At 39.7% G+C, this 24,341-nt stretch overlaps 1 protein-coding gene across 3 annotated transcripts in view; it reads right to left on the minus strand.

The window, feature by feature from the left end:
* The window catches only part of SPAG16 (sperm associated antigen 16), a 444,022-nt gene that overhangs the window by 187,316 nt on the left and 232,365 nt on the right, over positions 1-24,341 (minus strand). The gene's annotated exons all lie outside the window — the stretch shown is intronic.

Below are 24,341 nucleotides of genomic sequence, written 5' to 3' on the forward strand. Positions count from 1 at the left end.
TGATTGGACTGCCATCATCCCTCTTATATCACCTGGGTTACAACACTGCCCTTAAATCCATGAGGCAAAGGCTCTGGGACATCTCACATAGCGACCTACGATCCAGATCTTATGTAATTTGTAGCCCGGTCACAGCTGGAATCCAATACGGGTACGACTTTCAGATATCCTCATACCTTAGAAATTTGTCTGTACCTACCTATCGGCGTTTAGTTACCAAAGCCAGACTAAATGTATTTCCTTCGGAAGTGCTAAATGGTAGACTGAGAGGCATCCCTTAATAGGCTTTGTTTATGTTCCCAGGACGTCAATTATATGAAGCATATCCCTCTGTATTGTGGGCAATATGAACAAGCAAGGGACCAACTGATCAAACCCCTACTGGCAAATATGCCGGGAAAATCTGAAGCCTCCCATATTAAATATCTTTTGGATGACAGGTCTAATGATATTACACTGGCCGTGGCAAAGTTTTTTCCAGAAGTTATAAGGAACAATGATGACTATGCCCCAGATAAAACAAAATGACTGCCTTGGTTTCTTCTAGCTGTCTGTCTGGTCGTTTTAACTGTATCTAGTTTTGAAATTGTTTTGTGGGTCTTTGGACTGCAATAAAGATTGATAACCAGCCTTATAAAACAAAAAAATACAAATACATTTTCAATATGCAAATTGACATATAACTCTTAAGAATAATTTAAAATAGGCAAAGGTAAAGGGACCCCTGACTGTTAGGTCCAGTTGTGACCAACTCTGGAGTTGTGGCGCTCATCTCACTTTACTGGCCAAGGGAGCCGGTGCACAGCTTCCGGGTCATGTGGCCAGCATGACTAAGCCACTTCTGGTGAATCAGAGCAGCGCACAGAAACACCGTTTACCTTCCTGCCGGAGCGGTACCTATTTATCTACTTGCACTTTGAGGTGCTTTTGAACTGCTAGGTTGGCAGGAGCAGGGACTGAGCAACGGGAGCTCACCCCGTCGCGGGGATTCAAACCGCCGACCTTCTGATCGGCAAGTCCTAGGCTCTATGGTTTAACCCACAGCGCCACCTGCGTCAATTTAAAATAACCTCACCCCAAATAAACCACACCCACCCATGTTAAAACGTCATCCCCGTTGAAACCAGAACTTTAGCACAAGTGGGCTGGCCCATGCCCTCGTTCCACCCCTGAAGTCCAAACCCCAAAGACACAAACTCCTTTGGTGGTGGCCCCACCCCCAGGTCAAGCAGGCTCTAGAGAGCTGCCCCAGCGACCCGTGCATGCCTAGTTGTTTCCAATGCTGCCTGCCCGCCCAGGGTCCTAGTCCCTGCCCTATTTGCACCGATACAGGCAGCTCCTGGTCTGGAGATCCAGTAGAGGCCACAGGTCCAGCAGGTGAGGGGGGGGGGGAGATGGATGTCTCCCAAGAAGCAGCTGCAGGCAAGTTCTAGGTTAAGATAGCCCATTCCACTCAGCACTCATAATACATAGCCAAAACAGAGATTCTTTAATATTCTGTTGTAAATTAGCACGAAGATATAGTTATGTAGTATATTAATGATTGTTTAATCTGCCTACTAGAGCACCATTACATCTTACAATCGCTAAATATTCATTATATATTATACTGCAGTGTTCACAAGTTTCTCTCTGTCTTCCCCCTCCTCAACTAAACTTGACTGAAATTGCTTAGCTCTGTTCAATCGGCAGCTACTTGTGAAAACAATGCAAATGGTTAAAATGCAATAAATATCAACACTTAAGCACTTAAGTGAGTAAAATGAATTTCAGGGTGTTTTTAAATTGCTTTTCTTCGGAGTAGAGTTTAGTTATTTATCCCAATAAGCCAGATTTCAAGTGGGTGGCATTCTTCAGAAAAACAACCTTCATTGTATCAATGGGCCTATGAATTGGAAGAGATATTATGAATAATGGATTTGCTGTGCTCTTTGACACAGTACCACAGCAAATAAAACTCATTCTGGTTCTTCTAATAAGCAACTGTTGAAGTGCAAAATAAAACATTCACCAACTATCTAACCTACAGGTGAAACCATTTTCATTAATTTTGTTTTTCCAGTAGCTATTGCAGCAGATGACTTCGTGGGGTATGACTGCCCATCTTTTCAGCAGAAGAAGTGGCTTTAAAAGGACAGTAGATCTAAAATATAGAAGGCATATTTCATTCTTCTCATCTGCTTGTCAGCTCTGAAGGAGATGATTTGTCTAAAAGAAATGAATGCAATCTATGTTCTGATTCCAAAAGATATGCTTGCATTGAGCAACTGAATTTATAGATTAAAAATTTAAAGAATAAGGAGGCAAATCTGAGGTTGAGCTGAGCTGAAAATGTAGGAATGAATCAGTATGTTGGAATCCACTCACAATTTTTAGGAGAGACTATTTTTTGTTTCCTTGTTTGTGTCCAAAGGTATGAAGTCTGTTTCCAGACATAAATCTGTTATTAAAGTAGTAAATGGAGGAACCTTTTAGTTGCCATTCAGGAGCCTTGCCTCAATGAAGACCACAGCTGTAGTGGCTATGATAATATTCAGAGTGTATAGCAGAACAGGAGAGGACTAGGTTTTTTTAGGGCTGAGGTAGCAAGAGATTGAGGAAGCCACAAGTCCAACTGCTCCACTTCAGGAGGTAATTCACAGATTTCACCCCCATGTAACATTGTTCCCAAGTATGGGGTACTATTATTCCCAACAGAGTAAATAGCAGATGTTCTCTGATAGGGAAGGGGATAGTGCCAGTGATCTGGATCAACACAAAAAGGACATAAGATCAGCACATAAGAGGACTCCATTACCCACCAATAGTCATTTTATAGGTGCTATATTAATATTCTTGGTTTTCCATTGAGGTTGAATGCTGACATGTGGCAGCTGGTGTATTCAGCAATTCATTGGTTCTTGGCTATGATTGGTGGTCCTCACTGTGTAATTTGCTGTCAAACATTTTTAACAATGGATTGTGATGGCACAGAGACAAACCATCTGCTCTGGGAGTGGGGATGATCCATAAACTATACACAAACACACAAAATGGTTCACCTCATGGAGCACTTGTCATACATAGCTGTTTGAAATAGGCTCTTTGTGCCAACTATTTCATGAAAATCCAACTGTACTCAATTACCCCTTTGATTGGTTTATCTTGTTAAAGAAATTTTGCATTGATTTATTTTCATTCTTGGATCTGCATGATTCCTCAAGTGGCTTCTACTTTACCTGACTAGGGTCCCATCACAGAGTTGTTTTTAAGAGTTACAAAGTCTGCCTGCTGCTAAGCCTAAAATAATGATATACAAGGTTCTGTGCAGGACCACAACTCCCATCAGCCTCAGCCAGCATGGTCAAGGATGATGGGAATTATAGAAATTACAACTAATCCAGAACAAGGCAAGTAGAAGACTGGTGACTGGGAGTGATGACTGGGACCAAGTAACACCAGTCCTGAACATAGCTGTCAACGTTCCCCTTTTTTTAAAGGGAATTCCCCTTATTCCGAATAGGTTTCCTTGCAAGAAAAGGGAAAAGTTGACAGCTATGGTCCTGTAAGATCTACATTGGCTCCCAGTTTTTTTGAGCACAATCAAAGTGTTTAAAGCCCTAAATGGCATCAGTCCAGTATATCTGAAGGGGCGTCCACACCCCTATTGTTCAGCCTGGACACTGAGGTCCAGCTCTGAGGGTCTTCTGGTGACTCCCTCACTGTGAGAAGTGAAGAGAAGGGAATGAGGCAGAAGACCTTCTCGGTAGTGGCACCCATCCTGTGGAACATCCTCCCATCAGATGTCAAGGAGATAAAGAACTATGCAGCTATTGGAAGACACCTGAAGGCAGCCCTGGATAGGGGAGTTTTTAAAGTTTAATGTTTTATTATGTTTTTGTATATGGTTTAAGCTGCCCAGAGTAGCTGGGGCAACCCAGTCAGATAGGTGGGGTACAAATAATAAATTTATTATCATTATTATCAGTTGTTATTATTATTATTATTAGTAGGTAAATAACTTTATTGTACTAGTTGTTGGCCATGACAAATCTGAATCAAAAGTAAATACACATAAAGGGATGCTGCACCACAAATAATAGTCTCTATTTAGATCTTTATTTATATATCTTATTCTTTGTGGACTTCAACACCTGCAATGGAGGGAATTTTACTCCCTGCGGGAATAAACTTGGAAGAAATCTTCACATTATCTCATTATTCTCTGGACAAGAAAATCAACCCACAAGGCAAGAAACTACTAGAGTGGGTTTACTCACGTGATCTTTATATCCTGCTTGGGAGTCCTATTGATGTCACAATAGAATAGAAAGCGATCATTTCCCATTACTAGTTACAATCTATCCCCCGTTAGAACCTTTCCCCCTGCCAGAGCCATCAAGTCCTTCTGGTGAGCTTGTGAGTACAAAAAGACAAAAATGGTCACTGACACTAAGTGACAACATCCCAAAGAGTTTAGCCTCTGATGTGTCTACGCCAAGTCCTTCAAAGCAAAACATAGCAACAAATAATAGCAGAAATCAAACCCTGTCTGATTAACACCAAAGAACCTAGTATTACTATTTAGCAAATTTGTATACCACCCTTCCTCCAAAGATCCCATATTCACAATAGAAAAATACAAAATGAGAATACAAAATTCATAATAAAATAAAAACAAACCAATAACCCTCCTCCCACAAAAACATTTAAAAAGGCATTTACGTAATGTTAATCAGCCGAACGCCCGAATGAAGGCGACTCAATTTTATCAATCCATTTTTTAATAGATGATGTGACTGTCAGTCACCACTTCTTAAATACAGTATCAAGGTGGTTGTCACCATATAAATAACATATTATTTATTGCCCCACCTCACTGAACCTTCCATGCAAGACAATTTAAAAAGCCACACACAATGTAAAGGACTCCTATCTTAAAATACTTATTTGCTTTACAAAACGTTCTTACTATCTCTTTCCCACCATTCAGAATAATATTCCCCTGACTATGAGTGAGTGGTCTGCTTCCATTAAAAACCATTTCAGAGTTATTTCGAGAATTTTGTTGGAAACAGTTATCTTTAATTGCTTCCTTACTATCTCCACAGAGTTTAACACCATGCTTCATGTATGTACAGTAATTCCTCTTAAGACCCCTTCTAGTTCTTGTAAAAATGACAGAAATTTGGTTTGAAAGCTCTGGAATTTGCTCGTTTCTACTGTCCTATCCCTGGCATAATGATTTTATTTATGAATAATTATACATAAGGTTCCATTTCGTAATCCAGCTGAATAAAGGCCTAAAGTTTTGTACAAAACACCACCCCTGGCCTATGTTTGGGATTTAGACAGTGCTTTTTTCTGGGGGGACGCATAGCCCTAAACATTTTTTAAAAAAGAAAAAAGCACTGGATTTAGTTAACTGAATTCATGTAGCGCTCAAGGCCAGAATGTGACGTCAAGACAAATCAACACATTTTCTCATAGGGTAGTATGCAGTACATATAAATCAGCATTTCATTAAATAGTCTGGCTTTGATTTTTATACTGTATATGAATTTCTGTGGAAAATTCTTGCTAAGGAAAAATTTATACAGAAGTACTGTGAATAGGAATAATGCCAGCCAGGCTACAAAAGCATAGGAATGTGGTTGCTTGTTCACTTCAAAATGCAGGGCAGTGCTGGCTTGAGAGAGTGGGGAGCAGTTTGAATGGAAATTGTATGCATGAGGCTAGAATATATTCTTATACAAAATGATTCTTATCACATTGTCAGGAAGTGTAAAAATCAATATATTATCTCCTAACTTTGCAACCTCTTGGAAGAACTTTTTTGTCTTAATAGTAAACTGACTAAGAGCAGCTGTGGGACTCTTGCTCATATTTCACCTAATCAAATATTAACATGGGATGCTTTTGTAGGGCACATAAGAAGTAGGAAAGACAAGACTTTCAGCTATTCTGGAGAAAAACATCTGACAGCATACAATTTTATGCAAAGTTTCTCCTTTCTGAATTCTCAGCAGGGAGAAAAAAGACCAATCTTTGAGGAGCGCCTGGGGCTAAAAGAACTAGAATTGAAATAAGAAGAATTGATAAATAGAGAGGCATTCATTACAACCATCTTTTGATAGCAAATGACCAGCTCATCTAATTTCAAGCTGGAATACATTACGGTTTACAATGGTTTCAGGAGTCTGCTTGCTGCCACTAACCATGTACAGTTTCTGAATCAGAAATGGGAGGTTTGTGTCATTCAGCTGCTGTAAACAGAGGAGCCATTTGAAATTGCGTTTGATGCAACATTGTCTTCTTTTGAATGAAACAGTATCACTTGAAGACAGAACAAAGGGTGTGTACGTAAAACGTGACTTGAGTGGTACTGACAAAGTATTGCTGCGATGATTGAAATACTTAATCTTAATGAACTGTTGTCTACACTGAATATATTACAACTCCTGGTTCTCTGCAAATCTCTCTCTCCGTGTGTCTCTGTCTCTCTCCACAACAATTTCAGTTTTGAATGCAGTGAACGACAAATGTTCTCTAAAAGAAAAGGAATGGGAAAGAAAATAAAGGGCTACAAAACTAGAAAGGATATAGCCAGAATCTGCTTTAAAAAACCTGAACCTAATTGGAAAGAGCATGCGAGCTATAATTATTTAGCTATTCATAGTTCAGTGGTTAAGCGTATATTATTCAAGGCTTTAAAAAAAATCTGATAGTTAGATTTTAAAAAAAACAGAGCAGCAAAATATTTGCAATTATTTGCTTTTTTATTTATTAGGTAGATTTCTCCAGCTTTTTCCCTCCACAAAAGATTTGCACAAACTGGCTGGTGATAAAAAAAACCTCATTAATACTGTATCTGCCCCATCTCCACTGTGGGGGGATTCTCCAAGCCTGGGTCACACAAGCTGTACCTTCAAACTTCCATTTAGATTGTCTGCAGGTAACTCAGAGGTATCTTAAGCAATTAAAAATATTAACCATGCTGCTGCCATGAGATTCTGCCCACCCGGCATCTGATGATTTAAACCTCAAAAGGACCTTTCCCTTTTGCTTTGCAGCCCTATCTGTAATTTAAGCCACGGCAGCAAAGAAATGAGAACAATCCTGAATAGTAATATCACACAGCAAGAAATTGAAAGCGCCATTCAGAACCTCCAATTAGGCAAATCTCCAGGCCCTGATGGACTTACCTCCAAATATTATAAGGTTCTGAAGGACTATTTGATACAACCTTTGTTGGAGGTTTGTAACCAGATTATGGAAGGGAGGAAGGCACCGGAAACGTGGAAAGAAGCTTTCATCACATTGATACCTAAACTAGAAACTGAAAAGACCCAGCTCAAGAACTACCGCCCCATCTCACTCCTAAATGTGGATTACAAAATTTTTGCAGACATTTTGGCAAGTAGGTTTTAAAAAGTGCTTAATGAAGTGATCCATAAGGACCAGGCTGGCTTTCTCCCTGGTAGGCATTTGTTTGGCAACACAAGAAACATTATTGATATTTTGGAACTTTTACAAACAAAGCTTAACACTAGAGCGGTGCTAATCTTTATTGATGCGGAGAAAGCCTTTGACAACATTTCCTGGATGTTTATGAAGAAAAATTTGGAAGGGATGGGAGTGGGGCGGGGGTTTGAAAATGGAATAGAAGCAATATATTCAGAACAAAAAGCGAAATTGATAGTAAACAATGTGGTGACAGAGGAGTTTAAAATTGAAAAAGGGACACGGCAGGGGTGCCCCCTATCCCCCCTATTGTTTATTTCAGTTCTGGAGGTGCTATTGAACTTGATTAGAAAGGACCGGTTGGTACAGGGAATTGAGGTCGGAGTGAAACAATATAAATTGAAAGCATTTGCAGATGACCTGGTATTAACATTGCAGGAGCCTGTCTCTAGTACTAAAAGAGTGTTAGAATTAATTTCGGATTTTGGTCGGGTGGCGGGATTTAAGTTGAACAAGCAAAAAACAAAGGTTCTAGCAAAAAATTTGACAACTACAGAAACAGATGAGTTCGTGAAAGAAACAGAATTAAATGTGGTTAAAAAAGTAAAATACCTAGGGGTGTATCTGACCTCCAAAAATTTGAATCTGTTTAAAGACAACTACGAGAAATGTTGGTCAGAAATCAAAAGAGATTTGGAAACGTGGTCAAGATTGAAACTTTCCTTGTTGGGCCGAATAGCAGCTATAAAGATGAACGTTTTGCCAAAAATGTTATTTTTGTTTCAGACCCTACAGATCGTGGACAAGGTGGAATGTTTTGGAAGGTGGCAGAAGGATATCTCTAAGTTTGTTTGGCAGGGCAAAAAGCCCCAAATAAAGTTTAAGATATTAACTGATGCGAAAGAAAGAGGGGGATTTGCCCTGCCAGACTTGAGGTTATATTATGAATCTGCAGCCTTCTGCTGGTTGAAAGATTGGATCTTACTGGAAAACACTGATGTCCTAGATCTGGAAGGGTTTGACAATGCTTTTGGGTGGCATGCATATTTGTGGTATGACAAGGTTAAAGTGCACAAATTGTTTAAAAACCACATTGTCAGGAGAGCAATTTTAATGGTCTGGACAAAATATAAAGACTTATTGGAGAGTAAGACTCCGAGGTGGCTCTCACCGGTGGAGGCCAAGGCACGTAAGAGACCTAATATGGAAGCCAATTGGCCTAAATATGGGGAAATTATTGAAAAGATTGGAGACAATTGGAGGTTGCAGAGCTTGGAAAAACTAAAAAACAAGGTGCGAGATTGGTTGCACTATGCACAAATTCAAGAGGTCTTTAAAGTAGATAAGAAGGTTGGATTCCAGGTGGAAAAATCGAAACTAGAGACAGAATTGTTAGAACCAAAAAGTAAACTACTTTCGAGAATGTATAACCTGCTGCTTAAATGGAACACTCAGGATGAGACAGTCAAATCCGCAATGATAAAGTGGGCGCAGGACTTGGGGCATAACATTATGTTTGAAGACTGGGAAAGGTTATGGAAAACCGGAATGAAATTTACGGCATGTAGTGCCTTGAAGGAAAACATTATGAAAATGATATACCGGTGGTACATGACCCCAGTCAAGCTTGCTAAGATATATCACCTGTCTGATAATAAATGTTGGAAATGTAAGGAGGCGGAAGGGACATTCTTTCACCTCTGGTGGACCTGCCCGAAGGTGAAGGCCTTTTGGGAAATGATTCATAATGAACTAAAAAAGGTACTTAGATTTACCTTACCTAAGAAACCAGAGGCCTTCCTCTTGGGCATGGTGGACCAGAGGGTGTTTAAGAAGGATAGAACTTTTTTTATGTACGCCACCACAGCAGCAAGGATTTTGATTGCAAAATATTGGAAGTCACAAGATTTACCCACACTGGAGGAATGGCAAACGCAGTTGATGGACTACATGGAACTGGCCGAAATGACTGGCAGAATCCGAGACTTGGGAGAAGAAACAATCGAGGAGGACTGGAAAAAATTTAAGGACTATCTGGAAAAACATTATAAGTTGTATGAATGTTAAAAAACGCACCTTTTAGGAAATTCTAGCTTCAGTAATGTTAAACTAAAGAAATGGAAATTAAGGTACAAGAAGTCAGAGATAGAATAATGAAACAACTTTATTGTGTTAAAATGAAAACGTACATGATTTGGGTTACAATATATTTGAAATTGGGTAACATGATAAAATGAAAGATACAATAAGTATTGAAACAAGTTAACAAATTGCTGATGTTATGTATCACAGAGAATGCAGGGTTGGGAGGACGCGGGGAAGTCCAGTAGATTTGGAAAAAAGAACAAGAAAATTTGTAACTTTCTTTCTCTACTTTTATAATATGCTCTTTATTCTTTTTTCTGTATTTCATAAAACTAATAAAAAATATTATATAAAAAAAATAATAAGCCACGGCAGCAAAGTAGGTATCCTTACAGCCATTGCTTGAATTCATGCTGGGGTCACAAATATTCCTGCTGAAAGTGGAGCTTTTAGTTGGCACTGGATTCGTGCATGGAAGTAAGTCAGAAAGTGGCCCACTATTTAGAGCAGAACTGCATGTTACAAGGGAAGCTCTTGGGTTCCCCTTCTAATATGAATGCTTTGGCAGGGCCATAGGGGAAACTGAAAGGATGGCTTCCCTTAACCTCTCCCCAGCCTCAGTTTTCATCATTTTCATGGCTGGACTGTAACACAAGAATTAAATTCAGCTAAAGGGAAATGTGGTTAAGGACACATAAATTCTCCCCTGCAAGGGTCCCTAGCCTTTCTACCTTGTTCCTCTTCAAACCCCAATGCAACTTGCCTCCATTAATCCTGTATATGCTTTGTTTCCTTGGTGCATAAAATTACCCTAATCTAGGTCTCTGCAACTTTCTTTTCTCAGCTGTACCAAGTACTGCTGCAGTCATCTGTGAATTGCAGCTTTAGAAGCTGACCCCATGCCAGGATATTTTTATTCAAAGGATCGTTTTTATTAGCTTAACCCTTGTTGATGCCCCTGATATCAACAAAGATAGGCTCAAATTGTTCCTAGTCCTTGTTGCTTGCAATGCAATCATCTGATACAGAGTTGGCAAAGACTATCTAAAAATGGTTCCAAATATGAAAGATTAGAGGAAACAAGCAGAGATATCAGAAGAGAGGAATGATATGATCAAAGCAGTAGGAAAGCTACATAATTTTAGCAATTGGATTTTGAACAAAAGGTGCAAAACTCTTAAGATAGACAAGAAAAATCAAGTACGGAATAAATTTCAGTAGTCAAAATGAGACAAAATAAAGTGCAAGAAATTCTAGAAGCAGGGAGTCCAAGCCAAAGTGGCCTGTTTGCGACATTACTGAACCTCACATGCGCTGACAGGCCCTGTGTTGTCCAGCAGAGCAGTGAAACAGTTCCAAACCTGACAAGGTACGGGATTCTATAAATTTGTAGGACAAAGTATGAGTAAAAAATGACTTTGCAAAAGAGAGAGAGAGATCTCTTAATGAAGGTTCTGGATGCACAGAGACCATAAGTAGGAACAGAAGACTGAAAACAAATATGATGATAATGAAAAAAGCTAAGAGGGAGCTCCCAGGGGTGCTCCTTTGCTATTTCTTTTCCCCATTTCAATGGAAGCTCACTGTGCTGAAGTGTTCAGATGTAGTCAAATTGAAGGAAATAAAATGTGCTTAACTGTCTGCAGAGCCAGTGTGGTGTAGTGGTTGAGAGTGGTAGACTCGTAATCTGGTGAACCGGGTTTGCGTCTCTGCTCCTCCACCTGCAGCTGCTGGGTGACCTCGGGCCAGTCACACTTCTCTGAAGTCTCTCAGCCCCACTCACCTCACAGAGTGTTTGTTGTGGGGGAGGAAGGGAAAGGAGATTGTTAGCTGCTTTGAGACTCCTGAAGGGGAGTGATAAAGCGGGATATCAAATCCAAACTCTTCTTCTGCTTCTGCTTCTGCTCTTCTTCACATACTAGCCATATCTGCATGTAAGGCTATATCCAGCCATGGCTTCATGTAAATGCATGGATTTCTGGAGAAAACTACTCTACCCTGGTTCTTTCAACAAACACATGGCAGTTAAGCCAAGGTTTTGTTTAGTGTGTTATCCCAACCTGGGCTTGTGGTTAAGCTCTCTTCTCCTTAACAGGAGCTGTAGCCAAGGTTTGCTCTTGGCTACAGATTGTGATTAAGGAGGAGAGGGCACAATCCTGGGTTTGGATGACACCCACTATGCTAAAGGGACCAGGAAGAAGCAAAGTGAGTGTGAGGACCAAGCCTGTTTGTGTGGTCTGGGGAAGGCACAGCTCCACTTACAGTGTCACGCAGGGGCACCGACTTATAAAAAATATTGGGGGGGCCCATACGGGGGTCCTGCCCCGGGAAGTTTTCTAAATTATAGATGAAAATTAGTGAGTTTTAAAGTTTTTTAAAAGTATTTTAGAGTCATATGATCAACATTAGAACCCCGAAAACTCGACTCTCTATAACTCCACACTCTGGGAAACTCGACAAGCCTGAAACACTTTTTGGCTTTGAAAAAAGAAACAAAACATAAACACGCACGGTATTTTCGTAAAAAGCTAATTTAATTTACAGTAACAATTATGCTTATAGACTATTACAGAGCAGTGAATATATAGCTCTGAAAAGACTGAAATGATATTTACCGTATTTTTCACTCTATAACACGCACCCGACCATAACACGCACGTAGTTTTTAAAGGAGGAAAACAAGAAAAAAAATATATTCTGAACGAAACAGTGGATATATGATTTTTGTGGTTCATGCTGTGGCCACAGACGTGATCTGACAGTGAGTTTGGAGTAGCCCAATGCAAAAATCCTGAGGATCCATGTGGATCCGTGCTTTGTAACCACGTTTTTGCACCACTGTGACCCTAGGCAACAGTGGGTGCGTGATTTTTTTGGTGCAAGATGTAGCCATGGACATGCTATGTGATCTGATGGTGAATTTGGGGTGACCCAATGCAAAAATTCTGAGGATCCGACTTCCGGTTTGAGATCGCAAGCAGTAGGGAGCGCTGAAAAGCCGCTAAGAGCTTTTCTGAACTGCGTGGGGGCTTGGGGGCGACGCAAGGGCACTGCGACCCCCGAAACCTCAAGAGGGGACACCTTGAGGGATTAGCTATCCAGCAGTGTTGGAGTGGTTCCGAAGCTTTTTCGGGGGTTTTTTCTAAAGGATCCGGGAGCGACGGGACTGAGAACGCATATGGTAAGCTCTGCAGACCCCGCGCAGCAATGCCTCTAGCTCCTACTGGAAAAGCGGCAAATTTCCATAACTTTAAGAACAGAGCCCTTAGTGCTTATGGAGTAATTTAGAACGAAAAACTGGGATCAAGCACTAAGTGAAAACTGGATGTTAAATGATTGAAAGTAAGGAACCCGACCTGTTTTTTCAGAGCTAATATGGCGCAGGGCATTCAATCGTAAGAGAGAAGAAAGGAAGTGACTGAGCGCCCGCTGCGGAGAACTGAAAAGTGAAAGCCCTTGGCTATACTTCTAGCGAGGCAAAGGAAACAAAGGAAACAAACTATTATAAAAGTAACCGAACAGACTTTGTACTTTTTTCGGGGAAGAAGATACAGAATCAAAGGAATAAATGGAATAGAGTGGTTACAAAGTAGAACATTCTGACGCCGCGAAGGGGGGGAGAAATATTTTGAGGCTGCAAAGGACGGAATAAATAAACAACCTGACCCTCTTCTGGAGTCCTCCGCTTCTGAAGTTTAACATGAAGAATTTTGTTTAAATACATAGAGGGGAAGGTCCCCCTTCCCTCTCTTTCGGTTTATTAACTTGGGAAACAACCTCCCCCCCTCTTTAAGGAAGTCGGAGGTTTGTTCTCCTTGATATTGAAGTGTATGGGTCTACTCCTCCTTAGTTAAATTACACCATATCTTTTTTTTCTTCATATTTTTCCTATTTTTTATTTTTTATTTGAAGAGAGAGAAGCAAAGCCAGAACATTGAGGACATACTAATACTTGGATTTTTATTTTTTATTTTTTATTTTTTCCCCCCTCTTGTTTTTTGCCTTTTCCTTTTTCCCTTAGGACTCTCCATAGGATTTTAGGACGTCAAGACATCTGTGTTCCTGCCCCTGTCTTTTCCACACCCTTCTCTTACAACCCGAATTTGGATTAAGCCAGCAAGTGGCTGAAGAATATAAATACTAACATTAACATTAGGAGATAGAAGCCAAGTAAAAATTCCGTGTTACCCTATTCTTCGTATTTGGAACCCCAAAGGTGTGGTCGTCATTGAGCTGTGTTGCCAAGACTGGGCACAACTACCTGCCCAGTTTGTGAAAAACTCTCTTTCCCTCTAAGAACAGCTCTGAAGCTTTTACGCCTCCTGTGGTTGGAGAGAATTTTTGTCTTTTGTTCTTTGCTGTTCCCCTTTTTGGGAATTTAATTCTTAAGTATTGACATAGCCTTCTGGGGGAAATTCTGGGGGAAATTTTGAATTGGAGTAATTAGAAAAAGAAATTTAGAAGTTTAGATAGAAAATAAGGATAAAGACTGTTGGAGGGAATCTTCGTTTGTTCTGTTTGACCTTCATATCTACCCCCTCTGTCTGACTCCCATATAGCTTATTGTTTACTGTTTGCGGTGCTCCTTGTTTATAAATACCATCTAAAATAACATTACCATCTAGTAACTGGTATTTTAGAAGTGGCAACCTGAACGGGTAAAAGTGTATTGGAACAAAGTGATCAATAAGTTAGCAGATAGGGTTCAGAGTGTGCGTCCCCTAGGGGAGAGAATAAGCATTGCAGGACATCTATTTTGAAACTGGTGAAGAAGAAAATGGCAGGGAAAGATGGGGAAAAGGCAGGTGGAACACCATTGGAAAGGAAAACATCCCACCAAGAGGAGATAAAGGATTTAGATTTTCTATGGTTAAAAATCAAGGAAGAATTTAAACAGAATGAAATACACCTGGGAAAAAAATTAGGAGAGATACATGAGTTAATAGACAAGAAAATAGAGGGAGCAGTAGGAGAACTGTCATGCAAAATTAAAGATTTGACATCCCGTTCGAAGGCTATGGAAGAAACAAACAAAAAAATTCAGAAAGAAATGAAAGAACAAAGAAAAGAGACAGATAAGATAAGAGATGAGATAGAAAATTTAAATAAAAACCAAGACCAAATCTTAGATAATTTGGCGATGATTGAAATGAAACAAAAACAGCTAAATCTGAAGTTTAGGGGAATAGGAGAAGAGATAAATGAAAACATTAAAGAAAAAGTGATCCAAGAGCTAGCGAAATGGCTAGAATTGAAAGAAGAAGAGGTTGCATATACGATGGAAAATGCTTTCAGAATTAAAACAAAGGCTAAACAAGCGAAATTAAAAAAAATAGCAGGAGACTGTTTGGTTATCTTTAACTCGATAGAAATGAAAAACATGATATTAAAAAGAAGTTTTCAGAAAAAATTAATTATTGATGGCAAACCGATCATTATTTTTAAAGAGATACCAACCAGACTCCTGCGCAAAAGAGAAGGGTACAAACATCTGACAAATGTCTTAAAAAAGAACAATATACAATACAGATGGGAGTTTCCTGAAGGGATTTCTTTTTTCTATAAGGATAAAAAATTTAGAATTGCTGAGATACAAGAAGTGAAGAAATTTATGCGTAGATATGAGAAAGAATTGGGAGGTATGGAGGAGAGACAGGAGGGAAGAGGTGGAGACCTGGAGGGGAGAGGAAAGAAGGGGGAAAGAGGAAAGGACCAAGAAGGGTTCAGAGACCAGGAAAGAAGAAGTAGGGAAGAAGAAGTAGACGAAGAAGAGGAAGAAGAGGAAGCAGCGGCAGAGGAAGCAGAAGAGGAGGAGGAAGAGAACAAAACCACTCGTATTTAAAACATTAAGTTTTTGTAGATTGAATAGTAGTCATTATAATGAATTTGAAAACTTTGTCATGGAATGTGAACGGTTTGAATGAAAAAGTCAAAAGGAATAAAATTGTGAATGTGTTGAAAAGAAAGAATTTGGACCTAATATGTTTACAGGAGACCCACGTAACTAAAAAGCATAAGCATATCTTGACACACAAAAAGCTGGGCCAGGAGTTTACAAATTGTACAACGGAAAAGAAAAGAGGGGTGGTAATTTATGTGAAAGAAAAATGGGACCCCAGAGTGATTTGTAAAGATAATGAAGGAAGAATCTTGGGAATACAAATTAACTTCCAAGGTGAAAAACTTAATGTGATAAATGTATATGCCCCAAATTTGAATAAGCCAGAATTCTTTAAGAAATTGGAACAAATGCTACTGGAATTAGACTCTAACAAGACGATCCTAATGGGAGACTTTAATGGAGTGCCAGAACCGGAATTAGACAAACAAATAGAAAAGGGGAAAAAGAAACAAGGGAAGCTGCCGAAATCTTTTAAAAACATGGAGGAAAACTTAGATTTAGTAGACATTTGGAGATATAAACATGCAATAGAGAAGCAATTTACCTTCTTTTCAGAACCATATAAGAGCTGGAGTAGAATTGATCAAATTTGGGTCTCTAGGGAGCTTACGCTAAGAACTACAAAGTGTGAAATCCAACCTAGAACCTTTTCGGATCATAACCCGGTTGCACTGGAAATAAAAGGTAGATCACAGGGTGGATTCAGATGGAGATTGAATGAATACCTATTAGAGAATGAAGAGGTTGTTGAAAAAGCTAAAGCCACCTTAAAAGAATATTTCAGCCTGAATCTTAATAATGAAACAACCGCAGACATAGTCTGGGATGCTAGTAAAGCGGTTCTAAGAGGGTTTTTTATACAGCAAAACAGCTATAGGAAGAAAGTAAGGGAATAAAAGAAAGAAGAAACTCTTAACCAGATAAAAGAGTGCGAGAAAAAATTAATAGTAAACCTGAAGGATGAACAAAATAGGCAAACAATTAAACTGCTACAATCGCAATACTCAATGTTAACAAACCAGGAAATAGAATGGAAAATTAAAGCAATGAAACAAAAATATTTTGAGTCAGCTAACAAAACGGATAAATTACTAGCATGGCAGCTGAGAAGGAGGCAAGAGCAAAGAGTAATAAACAAGATAAAAGTTGAAGAACATCTAATTGAAGACCCAAAAGAGATCAAGGAGAACTTTCTGAAATACTTTTTTGTGATCTGTCCATATTGCGTTTTGTCATTGTTTTTCTTTTTGATCACTTAAGCAAAAATTAATAAAAAGAATTCAAAAAAAAAAAATTCTGAGGATCCACGTGGATCCGTGCTTTGTAACCACGTTTTTGCACCACTGTGACCCTAGGCAACAGTGGGTGCGTGATTTTTTTGGTGCAAGATGTAGCCATGGACATGCTATGTGATCTGATGGTGAATTTGGGGTGACCCAATGCAAAAATCCTGAGGATCCATGTGGATCCGTGCTTTGTAACCACGTTTTTGCACCATTGTGGCCCCAGGCCACAGTGGGTGCGTGATTTTTTTGGTGCAGGCTGTAGCCATGGACATGCTATGTTATCTGATGGTGAATTTGGGGTGACCCAGTGCAAAGATCCTGTGGATCCATGCTTTGTAACCACGTTTTTGCACCATTGCAGCCCCGGGCAACAGTGGGTGCGTGATTTTTTTGGTACAGACTGTAGCCATGGACATGTAATGTGATCTGATGGTGAATTTGGGGTGACCCAATGCAAAAATCCTGAGGATCCATGTGGATCCGTGCTTTGTCACCACGTTTTAAATGGGGAGGGAAGGAAAAACACAGAAGGGACAAGAAGCACAAGAGGGATGTGCCGAGAAGCAGCTGGCTAAGAATGCAGGGGAGGAGTTTAACGGGGTGGGGGGAGGAAAGGAAGGCAAAAGTCCCCCCTCCCAAGCCAGCCCTCTCTCTCTCTCTCCCACCTGCATCCCTAGAGCATGGAGAGGAGGAGGTGGTGGGCTGGAGCCTGCACGCAGTGTGACTAGGAAAGAATTAGAAGGAAGGACTCGATCCTTTCCTTAACCCTCTGCTTGCCAGGAGGGCAGGGGATTCCCTGCTCTTTGTTGAGCTTGAGCAAACGCAGCAACAGAAGCAGGTGGGCAGTAAGACCCTGAGGCAGAATGCAGGAAAGCAGCAGCTTCTGCCTTCCCTCCACCCGACTGCCCGACCTGATTTTTGCCTGATTTTTGCCCCTGCGCTCCAGCTCCAGGGACCACACATTCGCTCAATAACACGCACAGACATTTCCCCTTACTTTTTAGGGGAAAAAATCTGCGTGAGCGAAATTTACTGTAATAATTTTCTTAAATTATTGGGGGGGTCGAGCCCCCCCAAACGAATTTTTGAGGGGGCTCGGGCCCCCTCAGGCCCCATGGAGTCGGCGCCTATGGTGTCACGCAAAACAGGTCCGTTTCTGAGAGTAAAAAATGTCAATTTTAACACTTTGAACATGCTTCATAGGTTGCTTTTTGAATAAAGAAATGAGGCAAACCTTTTTTCCAACCTCCTAGTTTTGTCCACAGTTTGCTAAATCATATACCAAACTTTACTCAGACATTACACTAATTACCGGTAATATGAGGTCATTGTTACTGATTACATGCCCTCACAGCACTGACCTGGATCCAGCTACACTGCTTTTTAAAATGTAGATTTCATTATACAGGCAGGAGAGTAGCAGTAGAATTAAGATGGAGGTAATTTTCAACATTATACAGCTTCATAGTCATTTTTAAATAAACAATTTCCATATAGGCAAAGGTGCTTCAATAATTCACAAAAAGTATTAACTCTAACACCATTCACAAGCCATGGTAGCAGAGGTCCAGTTTATTACATTCTTCATTGTGATAGAAACAAGGCATGGAGCTGGAGCTGGTTAATTAATTATTTGGTTTAGAACTAGTAACTGTTTAAAGCTGATGGTTGCAAACTAAGACATGGTTTTATTATATTTAGCTGCATGGGTGAGGGGCAGAATGGCTATTGAGAGATAAACCAACAAAGATAATTAAAACAATATTTTTACTGCTCAATATGATCTGTTGAATTCCTAAACTCTACATACTGTGACTTAGAGGCAAAACAACCTCAGATTGAACATTTTAAAATGTCACTTTGCTTTTTATTCACTGTGTGCAGTATGTGCTACTGAACAAGATAACTGACGGTCTTTGTCAGGAGTAAGCTAAGATTGATTTGCATTTCTCAGATAAGTCCCTTCATCTCTGAAGAGATTTATAATTGCAATTAATCTTGCCATAATGACTATGACAGCCCTGGATTTATGGTCAGGCAACCCAATCCTCAAACTGTTTGCAGATCTATTAATATGCATAGCTGTATCTTTTCAATCTTTGTTACACTTATGAATAATAAAATGGTGATTACTGTTCCCACCCATCCTTTTCACAAAGCTTTTTTTCTGTGGTTATTCGTGAGAGATGTCCATTCCGCAGGGTTCTGGTTATTGCTGAATATGACATCACTGTCAATTTTAGAGGGTGAAATAAGGCGGATGTCTTCTCCTTTAGAGTGGGTATATGGCACGCTTCCCAGTCTGAGAGCCTGTATGCTCCAGTTGCTAGACTGAGAGCAACAAGTCTGTGAATAACCATCGAAAAATCAGTCTAGTTTCCCCATTCATTCAGTGGGCAGCTATGCACAAATTGCTCCCCCTATATTCTTTCTATGATGGGAACACTACACTATACATATGAAATAGATGGTTGCAGTCTAAGCCTAGGGGTAGAAGAAATTCATACATCTAAATTACTTATTCTAAACCTTCCATCCCATCGTTTTGCCAAATATGGGCCTCTGATGCAGTTCATAACAAATAGTTAAAAACAATTCAAACAACAACAACAAATAAAACAGGCAAATCAACTAGTGAATGATAACAACCAGACAAAGAAAGCCAAGTTCAGTCAAATAATTACAAAAGCTTACGTCATGGATAGCCAATATACCCAACAACATTGTTGAAGTACAGCTCCCATCATAGCCATGCTGGTTGAGGCTGATAAGAGTTGTAATTCAACAAAATCTGTAGCACCTTGTGGGTGCCTCTGGCTACCTCTGTCTCAGCCAAATAAAATGTGCTTAAAAAACAACCCAAAAGCACTCAAAAGCTAACAAGGACAATGCCTGGTTATTAGTGCAGAGAAAAGTGTTCCAAAGTCTGGATGCTAACAGAAAGGCTGGACTAGATGACCCTCGAGACACCTTCCAACCAACAATTCTATGATTCTGTAGTCTTAAGCTTCTCCTTCTCTGTCACTGTAATTGAACTATTATTATTATTATTATTATTAATGCATTAGAAGCAGGAAAGGGAGGCTTCTGGACTTTTGGACAAGGGAATCAAATTTTTGCTAATGGAGGATACTGCAGCAAAGATGAATGATTTATTCGTATTTATCTTCACTGTGGAAGATGTAGGGCAGACTGCAGTGCCTGAACTGAGGCAAACAGTGCTGACAAGAGACAAATTTCTGGGCCTTATTGACAGTTTTAAAAAAGCAAGTAACCAAGTAACCAGGTCTGAGTGGGATCCACCAGAGAGTTCTTACAGAACTGAAATGTGAAATATGGATCTTCTAATAAACATATGCAACTTGTCTCTAAGACTGGCCACCATGCCTGAGAATTGGAAAGTGATCAATGCACCACTGCTTTTTAAAGAGGGATTCAGGAGGGGTCTGGGAAATGACAAGTTAGCTAGCCTAATGTATGTTCTATGAAAAGTGGTGGAAAGCATTATTAAGGATACAATTACCAAGCACAAGTCTTGCTGAAGATGTACTGGCATGGCTTCCACGAGTGTAAGTCCTGGCTCAATAACATCTTATAGTCCTTTGAAAGTGTTAATAGGTGTAAAAGTCCAATAGTCACTCTGAATTTAGACTTTCAAAAAATGGTTTCTATACTAAGTCCTTCACCAAAGTCTCCTGCGTACGGTTTGCAGTCATGGGATGAGAGGACAGATCTTCTTATAGATCAGCAACTGATTAAAGAACAGGATGAAGAAAGTACAAATAAATGGACAGGATTGGTTTTGGGGGGGAACCTGTCCTTTTTAAAGTGTTAAAGGGTGAGCAGCACAGTGGCCAAGTTGTTGAAGGTGACAAGAACAAAAAAGCCATTGCAAGAAGCTCTAAAAGGATCTCTCAAAACCGAGTGAAGGGCAATAAAATGGCAGGTGCCGTTCGATGTAAGCAAATGTAATGTGATACACATTATGGATGAGAGGAGCCTAACTTCATATATATGGGACCCAAACTCACAGTGCCCGTTCAGGGAAGAGACATTGGAGATGTGATGGGCAGCTCAATGAAAATGACCCAGTGTGCAAGAGCTCAAAAAAGGGCAATTTATTTAATTATATAAATGAGCAAATAAATGAATAGTCTCAGACTACTTACAAATATTAAAAATCCAATATATAATTCAGCTGTTAAAAACAATGCAACACAAACAACTAGGTGATGAAAATAAATTCCTGCATTGCACAACACAGCCTTGGCCACCAAACAAATAAATACTCACAAACTATCTCTAAATGCAGCTGTAGAAATAAAATAAAAGAGAAAGTCCATGAGGAAAGGAACTGAAGTAAAACTGTCAACTTCATAAAGTCATTATACAACTCTAAGATGCAAATTAGGAGAGCGGGCTTGCTTCATCACTGTTGTTTAGGCACCTGTGCAACAGTGCTAGCAACTATTTTCCACCCATTCACCGTTCTTCAGATACATCCCAAGAAGTAATATCTCATTCCTAGTATATGTTGTGTGTGCTCAAATCTTTTCAAAGTAGACTGATTTGAGGAGTTTTTCCCTAATTGAAAATTGTATAATTAATATGGAAGCCATATGTAGGTTTGTTAGCCTACTTTCTCTGTGCTACCTTTGGAAGGTTGCCTGATAGTAATCTGACAAACTTTTGCTTTTCTAGAGCATTCATTTCATCACAAGAAAAAGCTTTATACTGTACTGAGTTACTTTATAAATCCATTCAACAGAAATCACATTGTTTCACTAGAGCCTCCTGCCTTTCCTTTGTATATATTGCTTTCTCTTTCAATATCTGAAATGACATCACATGTGAGTGCAATTAGCTTTAAACCTGGTTGGAATTTATTGGCAATGTTGCAATTTTATCTCTCCTGAGTCTGTATCATGCAACTCAATTCTGTCTGGAATCCCTGCTAATGCCATTACGGTTAAGCATAATGGTCAAGTCCATCTGATTGCATTGCTTTTGTCTGAAATCTCAGAGTACGTCCTACATTGCCGCAGTCCTTCTTCAGCATCCACTCATGTTCTCTATAAGGTTGCATTTGGAGCTTTCTGATAATCAGATCCAGCCCTTTCAAAAGTAAAACATATCTTTAAATCAACCATCTGCTGATGAGCTACTAAAGAAATGATGGCTTGGCAGCTCAGACTGAATGGAAAAGCAGCTCCTTCCCTAGTGAAATTTAATGTGCTTTCTTCCTGAAAGAAAGTTGAACTGGAACCCTGAGTACCATGTGACATGAAGTAACAAAAACAAGAAAGTGAAAATTGAAAGTGCCAACACTGTCAGATTGGGACTGTCAAGAGCGATGGTGAAGATAATGCAGAAACCAGAAAGCACATTCCCTGTCGAGTTCTGCTCAACTCAGCAACACTTGGTTCAATACCTAGGACACTTTCCCCAATGAATTTATGTCAGAAAAAGTTATATTCTCCACCATCTGGGCTTCTGATTGCATTTGCAAACTAATTTTATTGCCCGTACTGCAGTAGCAAGCTATTGTGCAAACAAACATCATGAAACATGTCCCCACAGTGAAGAAATACCATTATAAGCATTACTTACGGTATTTAGTTTAAAATCTAACTTAAACCACTGATAGAATTCCATTTCATAGATTGCAGAGAATCCATTCAAGTCCAACCCCTTTGGAACAATGCCACATAAATGATGATTTTGTGTGAAACCTCTGAAAGCTGGATCCAGCCAAAGTTAATGTAAGGTTTAACTACCACTGAAATCAACAGCGCCGTCAAGTGCTTATCGTGGATGGACTATGCCGTATGTCTTTGGGTCGTTCTCACACCGGGAAACAGGCTGAACCACTGAACCCTTAAACCAAATATACATGAAAGAGGTCGTCTAGACATCTGGAATGAGATGCCATCAGGACACTGATGATACCCAGCTCTATTTCTCCTTTTCATGAGATTCAGGTGAGGTGGCAAAGCTACTGAATCAGTGTCTGGAAGCAGTAATAGATGGAAGGCCTATAAACTGAGGATAAACCCAGATAATATGGAGGTCCTGTGAAAGAATGCTTTCACTGATCAACAAGATGCTCAACCTTTTATGAATGGGGTTGTGCTCACCCTAGTTCAGCTTCACAGCTCAAGGATACTACTAGACTGATCTAGCTGGAAGCCCAAGGAACATCCACGGCATACAATTATCTCAAGCTCTGCCTGGGGCATCCACTGCAATCCCTCCTACAGTGATTCATGCCATGGACATCACCTGATTTGCCGAGTTCCATACAGATTCAGCAGGCACTTTTTATTTCAGCCTTTAAACAATTGCTGATCCCCCCCCCCCCATTCTGCCAGGCATATACAGGCAATTAAGAATACATCTGTCCACAATAGTTACCTGATTTGTGATATAGTTTCTATTGATAAAAAAGGGGGAGGAGAGAAGACAGAGCAAGACAAAGGTACATGGCTCTTGTGCTTTTAATGATAAACCATGATTTGACTTTACATCCAAATGCACTCTGTGTACAGATGGGTATATTCAAAAATGCAACTAGCCTCACCTGCTGACTAAGGTGTACAAGTCCAGTAACAATTTTACAGCTGTTTCTATTAGCTGGAGCCTAATGCAAAGTAAACTTTGATAGTATTGGGTCGTCTCTAAGAAACTGTTTAGTTGATCAGCATTGCCCTGACAAGGCTAGGCCACAAAAATGCAGATCACTTATCACTGTCCAGATAACAATATATAGTACAATCTGTACGGCACAATCCTGAACACATACCAAACCGAAACATTAAACAATCTTCTGAACTATGCCTATTTACACAAATACATGACTCTACAAATAAATGATAAATGATTGCTTGATCATATTCCAATTCCATAATCAAATTTATGTTGTGAAGAATTGTGGGGATGATTACATGCATCAGAAGGAATATGAGCTAGGAAATTCTTTGTAAATATGAAGAGCATATGCAATACAGCAAACAGCTCAAAATTTATTTTAATGATAAAATGCAAGTTTATTACTAGAAAAGGAATGAAATACTTTTATTATTCAGTCACTCTGAATTTCAATTGAAGACTCTTTGACCCTGAGGGCTCTTTCAAGAAAGAACAAGTAGATATAAAACCAAAGCATTTATAAATCCTGAGGTTGTTGAGGCTTTTTTAGGATTTTACCCCAGGAAATAAATTGCCACAGGGGCCAGATTAAATCAACCAGTAGTGGGATTAGACCCCCCAAATGGACTTTGGACATGCCTGTTCCAGGCCAAGATAATGGCTTAATTCTCTTTGTCAAGTATCCATTAGAAGTAGGATTTGGGGAAAATGAAGATGCTTTCTTCCTGGCCGTAAGAACACACATGGTGTCTTGTGCCAGTCATTTCCATCACAATCACCAAGAAACAAAAGAGTACTTTTAAGACCTAATCCCACTGCAGCAGCAAAGAATAAAGAAACCCAGAATATTGTGTTGGTACAATTACATGACTGGTCCTATTACGCTGTCATCGCCAGATGGTGCAAAAAAGAAATGGACAAAAAAGAACTGGAAGTTGTAGAACCAGAGGTGGGGAACCTGTGGAACTCATGATATT

The sequence above is a fragment of the Podarcis gaigeae genome (genome assembly GCF_964106915.1).
Source record: "Podarcis gaigeae genome assembly, chromosome: 1".
Lineage (NCBI taxonomy): Eukaryota > Metazoa > Chordata > Lepidosauria > Squamata > Lacertidae > Podarcis > Podarcis gaigeae.